This window comes from Egretta garzetta, unplaced genomic scaffold (genome assembly GCF_000687185.1).
Source record: "Egretta garzetta isolate BGI_Z169 unplaced genomic scaffold, ASM68718v1 scaffold306, whole genome shotgun sequence".
In the NCBI taxonomy this organism is placed as follows: domain Eukaryota; kingdom Metazoa; phylum Chordata; class Aves; order Pelecaniformes; family Ardeidae; genus Egretta; species Egretta garzetta.
The window spans coordinates 899279-906668 of NW_009260131.1; the positions used below are offsets into that span (position 1 = coordinate 899279).

Consider the following 7390-nt stretch of genomic DNA (forward strand, 5'->3'; position numbering starts at 1 on the left):
TATTCTCAAAATTCCTTTGTCTCCGCAGGGCAGGACGCCAGACCGTGTTGTTTTAATGGCATTTTTCTAGCCTTAAACCTCCAAGGCTGTCTATATTTCTCAATTTTCTTCAGAAATTTCAGGTTGCTCTCTGCATTTTGTTACAGCACGTACCCTGGCAGCTCATTTATACACTTACTCTACCTTCCTTGCCTTCAGCAGTATAGTATCTGAGCTCATCCCTGAGTAATAAAATAGTAGGTAGTCTGGTTTTGTTGTCTTTTTAACATGAATTGCAGTGGTCATAGGTATGTAATATAACCTGATTTGTAATTCCCCCCCGACTGTTTTACTTGTAGTTTTCCTTCAGTTTGTAGTTATAGTCAAGTATGTCTTTTATTGCCCAGAACTCTGGGAATAATTATGACTTTTTGTCTTCATTCTAGACAGTCTTGGGAGATACAGTCCTAGTTTGCAGCTGCTGGGAGAGTAAAATGTTGGTATATTTTATTTTTCTGTATTTTATTATATTTTGCAATATTATTATATTTCAGTTTTAGTATTAGTATTAATCAGATAGATGTGATAACTGTGACTACCCTACCACCTGCTCAGGAAATGCTCATCTAAGGAGCAAAAATGTCTTTTCCGTCTTTTTGCCTGCTGAAGAAGCCAACTTTTAGTCCTTGTAATCCTATAAAAAAAGCCTTCAGAATGTGGCCAGTGCTCTGTGTAGATCTCGGCTTGAAGGACGTGGCAGTTTCCAACAGCCTTTGTAACCAAAAGCCTTTCTCAATTATTTATATGTTTAGGGAGAGGAAATACGTAAATTGCTTTCCCATTAGTGAAGTAACCAGGAAATAAACAGAGGAGGCCTTGTTTAAAATATTTGTTTTGTTCCGATGTTGCAGATAAGCAGCTGTGAGAGCTCTCAAGTTTGACTGCTCTGTGAATCATTCTCTAAGCTTTGTCTGGATATGGAAGCCCCTCGTGGAAGCAAACAAAGTACTATATCCCTGCAGATGAATGCAGATGATTTAAAAACTTGCAGAATTATTGCAACTGTTTATTTACCATTTTCAGGTTCTAGAGTACTTCCTATATTTGACTGATTTCATCCCTGTTGAATTAAATGAATTAAATTACTTGAAACGTAACAGGAGACGGTGCAGGGGCAGCCAGCAGCAGCGTGGCATTGTTTCACATGTTTAAGGGACAGCTCAGAGTGAGAAGTGCAGCTTCAGAAATGGCCTTGCTGGGTGGTTGATGGCAATGTTAGCAACAAAGCTATACAGGCAGTTCTGCGGAAGGCTTACTGCCCTTTATTTAGGGCTGCTTGGAGGCATATTTGATCTTTCTCCTAAATGTTTTGGAATTGTAGTAAAGCGAAAGCACTTTATTAACCTCTTGGATTAGGAAGATCATATTAAAGCCCAAGGGTTAGCTTCACTAGTACTGGTGAAAAGCCACATGAGCAGAGGGGCTGCCAGCAGGACAGGCAGTAGCATCCTGAGGCAACTGCCACATCTGCTGTCCTGGGACCTATGCAACCTATACAGCATCACTGGAGAAATGGCCTATGCTAACCAGCAAGCGGGCAGCTGGTTATTGAACATGCTAATTTAGGGAATCTCGGCTGGTTTTGCCATGAAGGGATTGCAGATACACCGTTAGCAGAAAGGCAGAGAGAGCATGAGGGGCTCAGCCACCATTTGCTGGCTCTGGGAGGTATATCGTTATACAGCCGTTAAACTGATAGCTTTAAAGCAGATAAATGTGTATAGTCCAGCCTATCAGTAATGATATGTGTCATGCTTTGTTACCTCTGTTTGAGATTACTTTTAAATTATTAGTGTCTCAATCAGCATCATGTTAATATAATATCAGAATATTATGATTGCAGGGAAATAACTGAAAAGGGACTGAGAAACCAGAAAACTGTGTTTACGTGGTGCATTTGGTTTCCCCTGAAGCCCTGATAAAACATAGGATCCCATGTTTTATGCCTCTCACAAGTGTTATTTTTCTGAATCACTTAATGATGTGGTTTTGTATCTGTATACTTTCACAAAATAAAATGCAGTCTTTGATCTGTTCTGAGGCCCAGCAACAGTATAGGATGCAGCCATAGAGATCTTGGGGAAGTCAGGAAAAGCAACGGGGCAGGGAAAATTGTGGGCTCAGGGTGGAGAGAATCATAGCTCTGATGATGTGAATGGGGAAATATGTAAAAGGTGCCTAAAACCTGTCCCTGGGAGAGCTTGGATGCCTAAAAATGCAATGCGGCAGGGTTCAGCATGCAGTACCCGAGTCCCCTCTGCTGGCAGTCACTGCCCTGGCTGTGGTTCTGAAGGAGCAATGGCTGCTGAGAGTCTCACCAGACCAATCGCATAATCTCAGCGACATATTGGGACCCCAGAGATAGTGGGTCAGATCACAGAAATTAAGGAAATGAAGAGGTGAAGCTGGGGCAGGATCCTGCATTAGGTGGGTGCCTGGTCTGCTCTATGCCCCGGAGGTCAGGTTTGTTTGAGGTATCTAGAAGATGCAGGAGACATCTGCAGAGTTCTCCAAGTGCTGAAGTAATTCAGTAAGGTGCTGATTTGAGCCAGAGCTGGATATTTAGACTGATTCCCAATCCCTGAGATCCCTCTTGGGGCTTTCTCCTCCCAGGGATTTGGTCTAGAGACATGGATGCTCTAGCTGAGGAGGAAGCAGCTCAGGCACTCGTGTTATGTGGCATGACAGACTCTTGGAGATGGAGTACCTTACAGGCAGTGACATACTTGCGCTGACTGATTTTGGCTTAAAAGCCATGTCATTTGAATACTTCTTTTTATTACTCCCTTCCACAATCAGCCCCAAAAAAGTCTTACAGAAGAGATGGAGGCTCTACAGTCAGCCTTCTCCTCTATCGTGTGGCTGCCAGCATGAAATTAATAGTGAATTGTTCCGCAGGATGAGGTTCTGTGCTGAGATTGCCAGTGGAGTGATTTCACAGAATGGTCATCTTTCCTGCTTCAAGTGTCACCAGGCTTAGTAGGGAGAGGGAGGGCATTGTTATGTGATGGCTCTTTAGTGGGCTGTGGGAAGCGAGAGGGTGGTTTCAGTCTAGAGGACATTTTTAATCTTGCTACATTTAATAGCCTGTCCTATGTCTTAATCTCTCTATGTAGAGAAATTAATCCTAAAACGTCTTTTGTCCTGATAAATTTGAACCTGTGCCTGTGTTTGCCCACATTAGCCTGTCTTCCTGTGGCAGTTCCCCAGCTTCTGCTCTTGCCTGATCACAGGAATGGTCCTCATCGCTTCTTCATAGAGATGGAAAATTGTCTACATCTAGCTCCTCTTTTCTTCTGAGTCCTGCTGTTTTCATAGTTTTCCCTTTTGTGTTTCCCCGTTAATATCCGTCCTGTAATAATACACTCAGGATATTGGGAAGCACATTCTCCCGCTTCTTTTTGGGTGGGCAGTGTCCCAGCGCTGCGGTGGTGGTCTGCTGATGATCTGCTTCTGGGAGGAGATGCCTCACTGCTGCCAAGTGCTCGTTGTTGCAGGGACCAATGGCTCAGATGGATGGGTCTCTCTGCCATGTGGGCAGCCTGCCCTGGGCCAGAGGATGCCTGCAGCCATGTGGAAACGCTGGATGTTTTGCTGCCTTTGTTTCTAGAGGTGGGGGTGTCCCCCTTTGCCCTCTCTTTCCGCTTAGCGATGTGGTCCAGCCTTCCCAGCGGCCGGCGTTGCGTGTAGCCGCAGGCTCCGTGATGCCTTCCCTTCAAGTGCTACCCAGCACATCTCGTGCCTGAGGCAGGGGTGTGTAGCTGAGGGAAGACTGAGGGACAGGTCTGAAATCCCAAACTAGATCTTGTGCTCATTAGAAAGTATGACTCATTATTGCAATATGAAATTGTATATTGGCAGAGCTTTTAACACAGCTAGTAGGACATTCTTGGAAATGTTCACAGCTCTGGCAATAAACCCAAATTATATTTTTTTTTCCTTTTTCTTTTCCATTCTATGGTTGAGAACTGAAGTAAGGACTTAGAGCATCACAGAGAAACATCTCTGCAGTTCATCACTGTTTATCAAATATATTTATCTTGTATGTGTATTTGAATAATGATGTCCCTTATTGACGCCTCATCATTCGTAAAATACTGGGATATGTTTATTTCATAACCACAATATTGTGAAACGACTCTCAGGTCTTCTATTACAAATAAAGTGAAAGCTTTGTATAAATACGTTACATTTCTTCTCCCCTTTATGGCATACAGGCTGTGTACTGACTTGGTTTTCTCAATGAAGGATCCTAATGTTTCTTGTGGATATCTGCAAGATGCATGTGTGAGATGGCTGGATGTGGGAGAATTGCTATTCTGTTGCTTGAGTGCTGATTAAGATCAAATGGCAGAACCATTTAAAAATTCTCACATTTTTACTTTCACATTTAGTTGGGGGACAATGTAAGAAGTAAGAACATCTGGGATATTAGTCTCTTAATTTACCTGGTTAATTTACATAGCTTGACATATTTTGGTGTGTCTGTGCAGAACTGATTGCCACTGTAACTTCACTTGCTATTTGGGACGTGTGCTTTAATTCTGAGGTTTAGATTGCATGAGCTGCAACGGCAACTCAGTGTGAAGGTTCTTTGTGGATACTTGCGGAGCGGGAATAAGAGCTGATCTAAATTTAGCATCTTGCCGTTCGGCTTGCTTTTTCCTCCTTCTTCCTTCTCCTCTCTGACATTGGTTAAGGAATTGATTTCTTCATTTGGTTGAGACAGTTATTATCCCTCCCGTGTTTGCTAAATGTAAATGCTACTCTTTTTGTCCAGCATGCTGCATTCTGAAAGCCTTTCTGCCGTCTGGATTGCTGTATCGCAGGAATGGTTTAGAATACTTAAAAGTAAGGGAAACCACAAAAAGTTTGAAAAAAATGTTGTATTAGGGCTGTATAATGCAGTTAAGAAGTTGTTTCCCAAACAGTGGTGTAAGCAGTTGGTTGCCTTTTTCCTGATCTTTGATGTGACTGGTATCAATATGCACATCTAAGTTAAAGAGTGAACGTAAAAGACTCCTGACCCTCTCAGCAGCTTCTCCTGCACCCCTGAGACAGCAGTCTCACAGATAATAGCTGTATTAAGTCCTACTATTTTCTTAGATTATTACTACGTGATACTTTTTCTCTGAAGACTGGGTGTGCCGGCTTTGTTCTGGGAGATGCTGTCGCTGTGCTGGCTCTCCAGCAGGGCTTACGCAAGGCTTTGTGCCGCTGTCTGCACACCGCAGTTCACTTCAGGATGCTTCTGTTGCAGGAAACGGAGTGGCAGCAGGATCAGAAGTGAGCCAAGGAGCTAGAAACAGAGCCTGAGAGAGTGGCCTTGCTGCCCCTCTTGCTTTTGCGGCACTGCCTGCTGCTCAGATATCTCTCAAAGCTGCAATCGGATGGTTGTCCAAGTTCTCCCAGGTGAGACTGCCCCACTGGAGGCCTCTCTGAGCAGGGAGAGGTGTTAAGGGGTCAGGAAGGGACTCCCTGACACAACATGTGTGCCATGGTCTGCAGCGCCGTGCTCTGCAGCCTGTAGAGAGCAGGATGCAGTCTGCTGCCATATACTTGCAGTCCATGGTGACCAATCTATTTAATGGTGTATGCAGCCACGGGATCCTTTCCAGCCTTCTCCTCTCCATCCAGACTTGCCTGGCATAAACCCAGAATTTGAACCGTTGGTTTCACTCAAACAAGGAGATGCCTTACCAAGGAGGAAGAGTGTGGGTTGTTTGTTCTTCCGCATATTGCTGTCGCTATTGATCTTCATTTTGAGTTTGACATCTATGTTGTAGTTGTAGCAAGAAAAAGTGTGTGTGCTGTTGTTCAGTGGCTTAATGTGAAACCTTCTATTTCTGCTCTCTCAGGAGCACCATTTGAATTTGGTTTTGAGTCATACAAATAGCAACCTATGAAAAGGGAGTTACAGGTTGGATAACTGCCTCCTAACGAGGCAGCAGACGAGCATAAAAATGACTCGTAGGTTTGATCTGATTCAGCATTCCTGGAGATAATAGTTTTCGGTTTTAGCCTACATTGCAGACTTCCAAGTGGAAGCCAATATAATTATTAACTAGAGCCTGCTGTACCGGTACTAAAATTCTCAACCAAACTAGTTTTTCTACTTTATGTTTCTTCAACATCTGATGATTTGAGCCTGAAAAATATAATTCTGAGTGATCACAAAGGTGACTGTGAGCAGCTGGGAGGGTTCTAAGGGACCTTTAGCATGTGATATGGCACCCTAGTCAGTTTGACCTTCTGATCCTCTGCTTTTGGCCCTAATACTACGCTTGTTGGGAAGCTTTATATTTTTCATGAATTGTTTTTTCATTTCATTGTACCACAAATGGCCATTTAACATGGGCAGAACTGGGAGAAGCTGGAGGTGGCTATGTGGATGCATGCGCCATGAAGGCATGCATGGTTTCGCACTGGCCATGTGTTTGCAGGGGACCCAGGGCCTTTTCAGATGCAAATCAACATGATCAGGAGGCACTGGTGTGCGGTCAAAATGTCTTTTTGCAGTTTTCTTTCTACATACCAGTAGTGAAACCCTGCCTTTTTTATCTCTCCAAGCCAGTGCCCTTATCTACCTCCCTTCCCTAAGCACTAAAGTGGAACTAAAGCTTTTCTCAGGCTTGCCTTTTCCAGTCTTTCATTTGATTTTGCTCAGGAGCCTACTGAACACCCCTCCTCTCCCTCTGCTGCTCTTCGTCTGGGGGGACGTGCCTGCAGTTGGGGGACACTTCTAATGAGCAAATGAGAGTGCGGTGGCATGGGGTCAAACCCAAGCGGTTAAGGAAGTGGAGCCAATAAGGATTTTACCAATCATGAAACACACAAAATCAATACCAGAACAAGCTAACAGCCAGTGGGAAAGGTTTCAGCAATAGCATAATGGATTTGATTTTCTCAGTTTTCATCAATAACGTGGCAAATGCATTTAGCACAGGCTGAAAAGAGCTAACAGGATATCAAGCAGGCCAGCAAGAAAAGCTTTGCCGTTGTCACCCCTAGCACCAAATAACCCCAAAACAAACCAAGGTTAGTGTTACAGCAGACCATTAGCGTGACAGTGTTATCCAGCTGTTAGCAAAAGTGTTGTGGATAGCTTCAGAGAAGTAGGAAACAAAAGCTTACCTCGTCTGACATCTGATACCATTTTTAGGTATTCCTGTAGTCTAATCCTCTTTCTCTATGACAGTTTTTTTAAACTTTTTTCTAAGCTTTTTTGTAGGTTAATTCAACTGGAAATTTTGTTGTGCCCTAAAGCTAAACATGCCACAAACCCTCCAACAAATGCCAACCTAAATCAGTAAAGTTCTTAAGTGGAAGCCCTATCTTTTTAGTAGGTTGT

The 7390-nt window shown here is 43.6% G+C and overlaps 1 protein-coding gene across 1 annotated transcript in view; it reads left to right on the forward strand.

Moving 5' to 3' along the window:
• Positions 1 to 7390, forward strand: part of CCDC85A (coiled-coil domain containing 85A) — a 79936-nt gene that overhangs the window by 48342 nt on the left and 24204 nt on the right. The gene's annotated exons all lie outside the window — the stretch shown is intronic.